Raw genomic sequence first — 12,453 nt, 5'->3', positions numbered from 1 at the left:
TCATCCCTCAACCCAAGGGATAGTTAGTTCAAGTCCATTCCAACCCAAACCATTCATGATTCTATAATAAGTGGCTACACTGTAGTGCAGCCCCTGCCCACCCCACAGACTTGTCCATTACCTTGAGCTCTTCCAAGTGTCCCCCAGAAAGGTGATTCTCACATGTCCCCCACCTGTGCTTCTGCAAAGAAAACCAAAATAAGGTAAAAATCATTACTGGCCCAAAGTATCTAACACTCGTGCCCACTCCCAGTTATTTTCCTCCTTCACAGTGAAGTCGGGGTCACTCTCTTCTCCTGACATTTCTCCTGAACAAGATGCGGGTGCGTGCTCCTCAGCAGTGACCCTTTATCCAGTCCTGGCACACAAGGTGCAAGGGGCTGTGCACTGGATGTGACAGCCTGCCCGCCAGCCCTGGCCAGCCACATGTGCCAGCCCCCTGCAGCAAAGTCTGCGCCCATCAACCTTCATTCAGTGCCTGCTTCTTTCATCTTTTCCCTTTGCCAGCATTAAGCTGCATCCCGCCAGGAGACTGTCTAAACCGTGAAGATCACGGTGACCAGGAAGCATTTGAATACGAGTAAATACTTGACCTGCTGTATTTTTCCTGCTACATTTCATCTGTCCTGGATGAGAAACAGAACAGTGGCATTTGATTTCCTTCCCGTGGCTCTGTGCACAGCCACCAACATGAAAGAAAACCCATTGATCTCTCATGCTCTTACTCAGTGACCTACTTTCTGATCTGGGAAAGGGAGAGGAGCTGCTGTGGGCTGCAGTTCACAGTCTCCAAAGGTCAAGTCATGCCAAAAGTGGCATGATCCACCATCCGTCATATCTGAGAAGTTGTGGCAGTCCAGTGAAGTTCCCATAGACTGGAAGAAGGGAAACATAACCCCCATTTTTAAAAAGGAAGCCCCGGGGAACTACAGGCCTGTCAGTCTCACCTGATCCTTGTGGAAACTCTGCTAAGGCACCTGGAAAATAAGGAGGTGATTGATGACAGATAACATGGCTTCACTAAGGGCAGATCATGCCTGACAAATCAGGTGGCCTTCTACGACAGCATTGATGGATAGGGGAAGAGCAACTGACATCATCTGCCTGGACTTGTGCAAAGCATTTGACGCTGTCCCCCATGCCATCCTGGTCTCTAAATTGAAGAGACAAGGATTTGATGGATGGACCACATGGTGGATAAAGAATCGGCTGGATGGTCACACTCAAAGAGTTGTGATCAGCAGCTCAATGTCCTGGTGGAGATCAGCAACGAGTGGTGTTCCTCAGGGCTCAGGATTGGGACCGGCGCTGTTTAACATCTTTATTGGTGACACGGACAGTGAGATCGAGTGCACCCTCAGCAAGTTTGCCAATGACACCAAGCTGTGAGGTGTGGTCAACATGCTGCAGGGAAGGGATCCCATCCAGAGGGACCTGGACAGGCCTGAGAGGTGGGCCTGTGCAACCTCATGAGGTTCAACAAGGCCAAGTGCAAGGTCCTGCACCTGGGCTGGGGCAATCCCAAGCACAAATCCAGGCTGGGCAGAGAATGGATTGAGAGCAGTCCAGAGGAGAAGGACCTGGGGGTGTTGGTTGATGAGAAACTCCACGTGAGCTGGCAATGTGCGCTTGCAGCCCACAAAGCCAACCATATCCTGGGCTGGACCAAAAGCATCATGGCCAGCAGGGCGAGGGAGGTGATTCTCCCCTTCTGCTCTGCTCTTGTGACACCCCACCTGGAACCCTGCATTCAGCTCAGGGCCCCCAGCACAAGAAGGACATTGACGTGTTGGAGACAGTCCAGAGGAGGCCATGAGGATGATCATGAGGGCTGGACCAGCTCTCCTATGAAGACAGGCTGTGGACATCGGTATTGTTCAGCCTGCAGAAGACGAGGCTCCGGGGAGACCTTATAGAGGCCTTCCAGTAGCTAAAGGGGGCTACAAGAAAGCAGAAGAGGGACTCTTTTATCAGGGAGTGCAGCAATAGGACAAGGCGTAGCAGCTTTAAGCTAAAAGAGGGTAGATTTAGATATTTGCAAGAAATTCTTCATGATGAGGGTGGTGAGGCACTGGAACATGATGAGGGTGGTGAGGCACTGGAACAGGTTGTCCAGAGAAGCTGTGGATGCCCCATCCCTGGAAGTGTGTAAGGCCAGGTTGGATGGGGTTTCGAGCAACCTGGTGTAGTGGGAGGTGTCCCTGCCCCTGGCAGGAGTTGGAATTAGATGATCTTTAAGGTCGCTTTCAACCCAAGCCATTCCATGTTTCTATGATTCGATGCTGAGCAGTTGTTTGAACAAACCACCTGCTGAATCAAGGCTTTTAAAACATCTGTAACAAGGAACAGAGCAACAGGGATTTTTCAGAGAAGGTCATATCCTTTTAATGCCCAGTTGATGTACTCTGTGTTGCATTGTTGTTGTTGAAACCTGATTTGGGTCATCAGCTTGGAAATCAGGAAGCATACTGGATCATGGATCTTCTGTTGCAGCACACGAAAGTAAGGCAGCAGAAGGAAAGGTTCTTCCGTGAGCACGTCCTTCAGTGTTCTGCTAAGTCTTGAGAAGATGCAAAAAAAGGGATTGGGGGATTCTTATGTAACCATTGGCACAGACGAGTGGTTTTGTGATTTGTGTTTGAAATATTTGTAAATGGAAAGAAAGCATCACAGACTCTCACAGTGTGTCCTGGAGAGTCACAAACTGTTAGAGAGCATCCTGGTGAGTCAGAGTATCCCAGGACTCAAGGCGAGAGTCCCCCATAAACACCATTGCTAGCAGCACCCACAGGCACTGCTGTGAGCTCGCTTTTGAGTCAGACCAAGACATTGTCTGTGGAACAGTCATGCCTTTTATTTTTCTTTTAATTGTAGTCTAGTGCAAGCCCTGCTAGTGGCGCTGGGTGAGCTACGGGCCATTCATTTGGGTCCTATCGCTGAATCACAAGTAACCAGAGTGAAGAGAGAGATCAAAGCCTGCCTCTCTGCTCTCCCTCATGAGGAAGCTGTAGACTGAAATGAGGTTTCCCCTCAGCCTCTTCCAGGCTGAACAATCCAAGTGACTTCAGCCACTTCTCATACGTCTTCTCCTCTAGACCCTTTAGCATCTTTGTTGCACTCCTTTGGATGCTCTCTAACACCTTTATATCATTCTTATTGCCCTGCAAGGAGGAGAAGATCCCTGAGAGCCAGCCAGGGACTCCTTTTGACCTCACTTGGAAGGACCTGGATATCCCGGAAGGCTGGCCAGCAGTGCTGGAGATGGGGAGAGCCTGTACGACTTTGTCCTGCAGCCTCAGAGGGAAGCGTGAGGTTTTTTGGAAGAAACCCTCTTGCTGTGCATGCCTGCAGCTGTGTGCTACAGGAAGAACGGTCCGAAGGGGCCCTGGGAAGACACAGCCAAAGCCTCAGGGCCTCAGGGACTGATATGAAACACCAATGCCAAGCCCACAAGACGTGGTGGATGGAGCAGGCAGTGGCACTACGGAAACCCCAGAAACATGTGCTGGGGCTGGAGAACTGCTGGAGAGAACATGCTGCAGGTGAGGATGGCCCATTGCGATGTCACAGCGATGGACTGTGACATCCCAGGGGCGATGTCCCCTACTGGTGGGCGGCGATGTGCCCGGCAACTGTCTGTGACATCCTGCTGATGCTCTGGGATGTCTCCAGGTGACGATTTGTGACTGCGTGGTCCTCACTGCTTAAATCTGGGCATGGCAGCTCAGCCCAGCGACTTGTGCCTCCCCTCCAGGCAAGCGGTTGTGTGAGGACTGGAGTGCGGAATTAGGCGTGTCTCGGTGCTGGGTCGTGCTCTCAGAGCTGCTTCGTGTAGCTCTCAGAGGCTCACGTCCCCAGAGCCACCTCTGCTTTTCTCCCAGCCCTGTTCTGACCAGGCAGCTGGGACATCCAGGAGGAGCACCTGCAGCAGCAGAAGTAGGCAGTGCAGGGACACCTCTATCTTCCAGCGGAGGGTTCCTCCTTGAGGGACCCTCCCCGGGCCAGAGAATGACAGTGGCCTCTCTCTTCCTCTTCCAGAGCGACACCCGCTGCTGCAGCATCTGTACCAGGGAGCGCATCGTCACCTGCTGCTCCCCCCAGCCCACTGCAGCTGGTGGCAAGCATGGCCACAGCATTGGACACCCGCTGCCCCATATGCCTGGACACCTGGGGCAGCCCCGCTTTCACCATGCCATGCTACCACCAATTTTGCTTCCCGTGCATCCAGCGGTGGGCTGACAGCAAGCCCGAGTGCCCACTCTGCAAGCGGAGGCTGACGTCAATCGTGCACTCGGTGCAGGCTGATGACAAGTTTGAGGAGCTGGTCATCAGCCCGTCGGCAGCAGCATCCATCGATGCCGACAGCCCCCCTGACGCTCAGGCAGCCTGGCCATGGGCTGCATGGCTGGCACCCAGCCCTCTGGTGGGCGGCCTCCCCGCGGACACCTGGGGACAACTCTTCCGGGAGCACCCTGCTCTGCTCCAGCCCCTGCTCTCCTGGGTGCGCCAGGAGCTGGGGCGCATCTTCCAGACACGGCGTTCGCAGGTGCTCATCTTGGAGAATGCCATCAGGGAGACCCTGCGCCTGTTCGGACTGGGGGAAGAGATGCTGGTCCAGCTGTTGGAGGAAGACCTCGGTGAGAACGCGGCGACATTTGTGCGTCACCTCCTGGACATTGCCGTGCAACAGTGCGGCAGGGAGGCCCACCGCCTGCTGGGCCTCAACGTTCCCCCTGCAGCCGAGCATCGGGAGGCCAGCCCCGTGCCAGAACCCGGCCCATCTGGCCCTGAAGGAGTGGCTCCTGCACCTGGCCCAGTCCCCTCTCTCCATCCCGCCAGCTCCGGCAGGGATGAGGTGCCCGGCACATCAAGAGATGCCCTTCGAGGGAGTACCAGCCGCCCTCCCCCCCCCCCCGCTGCGGTCCCCATGGAGCAGGCAGCACCTCAAGAGGAGCCACAGGAGGCTGCAGCAGGTCCCTCCACCACCAGGCGGGGCAGGGGCTGCCCACCTGTGGGGTCCCGGCGAGCCCCCAAGAGGAAGACCAACTCCTCCCAGGCCTCTGCACCACCCAAGAAGAGGCCACCCCGCCGGCGACAATAGAAGACCCTCCGAGACCAGGGCCGGACAGCAGCTGGGACACACACCGGCCCCAAAGGACCCAAAGGTCATCAGGGTCCTATTCCAGCACACAGAGAACAAATAAAATCATGAAAACGTGTCAGTGTTGCAAACAGCACAGTGGTCATTGCCATCCCCACCCCTGCTGTTTTCTCCTCCCTTTCCCGATGCCGTGCCCACTCTTTGCCCTGTTGCGTTGCTGCCCTGACAGCACCCACTGCCCCGCTCCAGCCTGCGTCTCCGCAGCCGCTGCCAGGAAGGTGTTTCCAGCCTGGGGTCTCCAGCCCAGCCCATGCTCCGGTCTCATCACCCCAGCCTGGCCTCCTCCTCACCGCAGCCTCTGACCCCACAGCTGGGCCTCTGCTCTCCTGCCAGCCTGCACTGCTGCTGTGGCCCGGCCACGGCAGCACCCAGATGCCTCCTGCGCAGTCACAGCCTGGTGCTGCTGCTCTCGTGGGCATCTGGGGTTGTGCTCTGCCCAGGCACGAACCCCAGGTTGCTCAGCGAGGGGAAGGGCAAATTGCTGCACCTGGGGAGGAACAAGCCCAGCAATAGGACAGGCTGTGGGCACATGCCTGGAAAGGACCCTGTCCTGCCCCCATCCCAGTCCCTGTCCCACTGGGGGTACCAGTGCCTTTCCCTGTCCTGGTGCCACCTCCATCCCATCCCCATGGGCAGGCAGGGAGCGGGGTGAGAACCGGGCTGATCGGCCGGGCTCGGGGGCTGGAGGTCAGCGACATGGAGTCCAGTAGGAGGCCATCAACGAGCAGAATGCTCCAGGGTCAGTGCCGGCTCCAGTTCCGTTTAACAGCTTCGTTAACGGTCTGGATGATGGGGAGAGTGCACCCTCAATAAATTTGGGGATGACACAAAACCTGGGGAGTGGCTGAGTCGCCAGAGGGACACCACCCAGAGGGACCCGGCCAGGCTGGAGAAATGGGCTGGTAGGAACCTCGTGGGGTTCACCGAGGAGCAGAGCAGAGTGCTGCACCTGAGGAGGAACAAGCCCAGCACCGGGACAGGCTGGGGGCACGCGCCTGGGAAGGACCCAGGAGTCCTGCCGCACACCAACTTGACCGTGAACCTGCAACTAGGCCTGGCCGCACAGCAGGCAAACGCTGTCCTGGGTCGCATTGGGCACGGTGTTGCCGGCAGCTCCAGAGAGGTGATCCTCTGCTCTGCTCAGCTCTGGGGAGGCCACAGCTGGAGTGCTGGGACCAGTGCTGGGCTCCCCCGTCCGAGACAGACCTGGGCACACTGGAGTGAGTCCGGTGGAAGGCCACCAAGATGCGGGAGGGACTGGAGCAGCTCTGCTGTGAGGAGAGGCTGAGGGAGCTGGAGAAGAGGAGGCTCAGGAGAAGGCTGTCAATGCCTGTAAGCACCTGCAGGGAGGCTGCAGAGGGGACAGAGCCAGGCTCTCTTCAGTGGTGCCAGAGCCCTGCACAGCTTGCTCCCTCCTGGGAGATCTTCAAAAGCCGCCTGGATGTGGGCCTCATTCTCTGGATGGCCCTGCTGCAGCAGGCCATTAGGACAATCATAGAATCATAGAATATCTGAGTTGGAAGGGACCTATGAGGTTCATGGAGTCCAACTCCTGGATCCACAAAAGACCACCCCAAAACAAAAATATCAGACCATGTGTCCGAGAGTGTTGTCCGAATGCTTCTTCAGTTTCAGCAGGCTTGGTGCCTTGACCACTTCCCTGGGGAGCCTGTTCCAGTATCTGACCACCCCCTTGGTGAAGAACCTTTTCCTGATATCCAGCCTGAACCTCCCCTGTCACAGATACAAGCCGTTCCTTTGGATCCTATCACTGTCTACCAGAGGGAAGAGATCAGTGCCTGCCTCCCCGCTCTCCCTCATGAAGAAGCTGTAGACCACAATGAGGTCTCCCCTCGGTCTCCTCTTCTCCAGGCTGAAACAATCCAAGTGACTTCAGCCGCTCCTCATACATCTTCCCCTCTAGACCCTTTACCACCTTTGTTGTCCCCCCCTTGGATGCTCTCTAACAGCCTCATATCTTTCTTAAACTATGGACTGAAAACTGCACACAGTTCTAGAGGTGAGGCCGCACCAGCGCAGAGCAGACTGGGACAATCACTTCCCTTGACCGGCTAGAAATGCCATGCTTGATGCACCTCAGGATACGGTTGGCCCTTTCGGCTGCCAGGACATGCTGCCTGCTCACGTTCAGCTTGCTGTCGATCAAAACCTCCAGATCCCTTTCTGCGGGGCTGCTCTCCAGCATCTCGTCCCCCAGTCTGTACGTATAGCCAGGCTTGTCCCTCCCCAGTTGCAAAAGCTGGCACTTGCTCTCATTAAACTTCATATTGGGGGTGATTGCCCAGCTCTCTGATTAGTCCAGATCTCTCTGCAAGGCCTCACCCCCTCGACAGAGTCAACAGCTCCACCCAATTTGGTATCATCCGCAAACTTGCTTCAAAAACCTTCAAGGAATTCACCCAAAGCATCTGTGAAAACATTGAAGTAGACTGGTCCTAATCTGGAGCCCTGAGGAACCCCACTAGTGACAGCTCATCAGCCTGAAGTAACCCCATTTACAAGAACCCTCTGGGCCCGACCCTTCCACCAACTGCTCGCCCAACTTTTTATGCTTTTTTCTAACTGTATTCTGGTCATTCTGTCCAGAAGGATACTGTGGGATGAAGCCCATCAGGCCCATGGACTTGTATGTGTCCAAGTGGAGCAGCAAATCCCGCACAAGTTTGGGGTAAACTGGGAGTTTGTCGTTCCTGCAGTCACGGTCCTCCAACTTGGGGCAGCTGGGGTCCCAGAGACATCACTGGTGTTAAAGACAGAGGTGAAAAATGCATTGAACGTCTCTGCTTTTTCTGTGTCCCTGTTCATGAGGTGACCATATTCATCAAGTATCGGACCTATGTGTGCTCTGGTCCTCCTTTTCCCATTAACATACTGGGATCCTGGGGGGGTCCCTGCTCAGCCAAGCTGTCCTTCTGCCCCTGCTGCTTGACTTCTGACACTTCAGAATAGACAAGATGTTCTCAAAAAATGGCCAAGCATTTTAAACCCCGTGTTGGTGGCCATGCTGGGGCTGGTCCATGCCGTAGGGAAATGGCTAGCTGGTGGGAGCTCCCAGCTGCCCTTCCAGCAGCCCTGGGATCTCCTCCACCTCCTTGGTAGTTCAAACACTGAGGCTGGTTTGGGGGAAGAGGAGGTTACATTGGGGCTAATCACTGAACTGAAGCAATGTATGGAAAACCTAGAGGGGCCATGGCCATGCACATCTTGGGGGAGGCTGACAGCATCGACAGGGTCTGTGTTTATCCCACTCCATCTGCACATCTCCACCTCTCTTCTAAACCCACATCCCAACATTTTTTTCCACAGAATACAACCACCCCCCGCCTTTCCTCCCTGAGGCCTGTGCGCAGCCCTGAAGCTTAACATGGCTGCCGCACGAGGGGGCCGCTCTGGCTGAGACCACCCCTTGGTGCCAACTCTGGTGCGTGCAGCCAGTTTCATGGGGAACAGCTGCCGGCCTGGTGTCACATCTTGGGGTGGGAGGTGGTTAGGATATGGCCACTGCAGTGGTGCAGTCATCAACAGCCTGGGGAGAGCGGGAGGAGGAGGAGCAGGATGAAGATGAGGAGGAAGGCCATGCTGCGGTCGGTGCTGTGCCCAGTCCCTGGGCAGGGCGAGGAGGTGTGGATCAGCCCACGGGAGCTGTGCAGGGCTGCAGATGGCTCCTCACCCCATACCCAGGGAGTCAGGACATCCGCTGCGGTGCTGGAGCAGAAGGGGCAGAGCTGGGTCCCTGCTTCAGGTGCCACAACTCAGGAGCTCTCTGGCACTGTGGCTCTTGCCTGCAGCTTATTGCCATGCCCCAGACCATGTTCCAGCCATGCGCAGGGTGTGCTCTAGCTGTTCTTGGGGCTGAGAGCCACCTCCGAGTGCTCAGTTCACCAAGGAGCAGAGCAGAGTGCTGCCCTGGGGAGAAGCAAGGCCAGGCCCCAGGCCAGGGAGGTTATTGCCCTGCAAGGAGGAGAAGATCCCTGACAGCCAGCCAGGGACTGCTTTTGACCTTACCTGTGAGGAACCTGGACATCCCAGAGGGCTGGACAGCAGTGCTGGAGATGGGGAGAGTTGCAGGAGGTTGCAGCCATCCTGTCTGGGTTTCAGCCTCAGCCTCATGAACCATGAAGTTCATGGTGACCAGGAAGCATTTGCATTATTGTCCTACTGTAATTTTCCTGCTACTTTTTATCCATCTGGGACAAAACAGAACACTGGCATTTGATTTCCTCCCCGTCGTTCCCAAAATTAGAGATCTCATTTTGGAGCTTCACGCCCAACCAGTTTCTGACAAAACGCGTGTATGGCCTTCCCTCTCTTTGACTCCAACTGAACACACGATGTTTCTTCACCTATGACTACTAGCATGATGTGCCTGCTGGGAACTGCTGGTCAGCAGCCAGAAGTCCTGCCAGAAGTGGCATGATCCACCCGTGACAGAAATCTGAATAATTCTTTTCAGACAGGTTCTTCTGTGAAGCTATTTTATCTGCGATTGCTATGGTGGGTGTCCTGCAAGCAGGAGAGCATAGTAAAAGTTTATCATAAACTTATATTCTCTATTACCCGGCACCTGATTTATCCCGTTTCCTCATTGGCCGAGTACTACAGGTTCACAATCTACTTGATGCACTTCTATACCATATATGTACAATTTCATTTGACCAGCTGTTAATGTCTCCTTTTTTTTTTTTCTTCTTCTCTCATGACTAGAGGGCCCGTGACTTTTGTTTCCACTGATTTTGTACTGCTCATCCTGTTTTTCTTAGCTATCCTCCTTATTCTGGGACAGTGGGACCTTCCTCTTATCTGCTTAACATACTCCCCACTGCTATGCTGCACAATCACTTTTGAATATGCAAGATTAGTGGAATTTTCCACTTCAAAAACACCTTCTACTTCAAAACCACAACTTTTTTCTCACAATTCCCCCCTCTTCTTTTCTCACTCCTATTGTTGTTTTTGCACCTTTTCACATGCCCCACTCTTGACTTTTTCCAACATTAGGGCACAATATTCTTCTTTGGATGTTACAGGGGATGACAGATATATAATGTCATTATTATTATAATACCATCAATTAGTTATTTGAGCCAATTCCATTCAGGTAACCACAAAGTTAGTTTCTCCCAGATGTTTCTAAATCCCCAGGAAGTGTCATCTTGAGCCACTCTATGTAGGATCTTAGGATCTTTTTTTTTTTTCCCCCAAATATTTTTGAGATCAGTCAAATTCATCCCATTTGATCTACATATATATAGCAACTAGCATTAATTACAGTGCACGCTCCTCCTTGTGAGGTTAGTAATAAATCTAATACCATTCGATTCTGGAGTACTATTTTTGCAAACTTGTTACCTCCTTTTGTAGTTTCTGGACTGCATCCAGAGTGTTATTTCCTACTTCTTCAATTATAGCTATTTACAATAGCCTTTTCTAATTCACTCACCCCTAACCAAGGTAAAAAACATTTTGCAAAGCTGTGAAATGCCCTGTTTCTTTTTACTAGAGGATTATCTGGAGTCCACTTAATTTTGCATGTGGTCTCAAGGGCGCTTTGGCTTTGTGGGTCTTCAATAATAGTTACAGTTGGAATTACTGTCACCAGGGTGCAAGCTCCCTTCCATCCTAGGGGCAACACCTTCCCGGCTTTATGGCCACATAGCCAGTACCACCCCTGGCCATTTGGGACAGGCCATCCAGTTACAGGATTGTCATGTTGTATCTGGTGTGCATTAAGTATATTAGCATTCCCGTAGCTACCATATTCTGTACAGTATGGATTATTCCTTACTTCATGGATAATATTTCCACACCCAGGATCAGTGCTATTGCCCCCTGAGTTTCTGTCAATGTTGTTTAAAAGGCACCTTTGATAACACAGTATATTGTAGTCAGGATTATGTGTAGGGAGCTCGGCTTCAAAATCTATTCCTTCCCAGGACTGAGTATGATCTGTCATTTTTAGAAATCTAGAGAATCCAGACACATTCACTGCTGGAAATAGCAATCGGGGACAAGGCCTTTTCAGTCTTTCTAGGCATCTGGGTGCAAATCCAACAATTATTTTGAGACAGAACTCGAGAGACGTTCTGGGTTAATTGGAAATGCTGATTTTTCCCTCCATCCTATCAGTAATCAGTAATCCAGTGAGAATAGGTGTTACTAAGATAAACTTAAAATACATCATTTCTATATATATGTATATACCCCTATAATAATTAAGAAAAGCAATAAAAATCACAAACTAATAAGGCTTCTTCTGATGGGGATTAAATACCACCCCTCCCCCCCCCCCTTTCTTTTCCTCCCACTTCCAGGGAGTGTTCCCTGGAAACACTCTAATTCTGTGTAATTCAATCCCTTGTACTCATTAATTCATTCAGAATTCTTCTAAGGAGAAGTTAAAGGTTTACAATAGATAGTTTCAACAGTTTTAACCTTAAAAGTCTTTGTTAATGCAGTCTCTCAGGTATCAGGGTTAACTGATGCTTTTACCCAGGTATAATGAGTCCACCCGTTCTCAGCCGTTCTTACTGCTATCTCAGTAGTCAGGAGCACTTGGAACAGTCTGTCCCACTCAGGTTGCAGCTTTGATTCTCTCCATGTTCACATCAGAACCCAGTCTCCTGCTTGGAATGGACAGATCAGGACTTCCAAGGGTGGGGTTTGAGCTAATGATCCACAGGTCCTGGGAGATGACAAAGAGGACAACAGCCCGAGTATATAGTTCCTAAGAAAAGCATCTTTTGTCTCAAATTGAGGTAATTCATTCCCTTTGTCCAGGTACAGCAATCCAAATAATATTTCATATGGTGAAACTCCCACATCTTTTCTTAGTGCAGTTTGAATTCGGAGAAGTGGCAAAGGTAAGCACTTCCTTCAGTGAAGCCGAGTTTCCAGAACTTAGTCGATTGCTTCTATGCAGTCTGATCTGCTCCACCCTTCCAGAAGAGGAAGATACCAAGGACTGTGAAATTTCCACTTAATTCCTGGAGTCCACATTAGCCTTTGCAATACTTCTGACATACAGTGATTTCCTTGATCAGAGTCAATATTTTCAACAATTCCATACCTAGGAATTATTTGTTCTGGACTTTAGTTTTTATGTTCCCAGTAGCAGATACTGAAAGGAAAGCTTCCACCCACCCTGACAAATGATCGACCAAGACAAATAAGTATTTAAATCTACCTACTCTAAGGAATTCTGTAAAATCTACCTGCACATTTTGGAAGTGTTGAATTCCTGTTTCTTGTCCCTCTTTGGGCTGACTGCGGAT

The sequence above is a fragment of the Cygnus atratus genome, chromosome 17 (genome assembly GCF_013377495.2).
Source record: "Cygnus atratus isolate AKBS03 ecotype Queensland, Australia chromosome 17, CAtr_DNAZoo_HiC_assembly, whole genome shotgun sequence".
In the NCBI taxonomy this organism is placed as follows: Eukaryota; Metazoa; Chordata; class Aves; order Anseriformes; family Anatidae; genus Cygnus; species Cygnus atratus.
The sequence above is the reverse complement of the archived record's forward strand: the minus strand, read 5'-3'. Positions refer to the sequence as shown.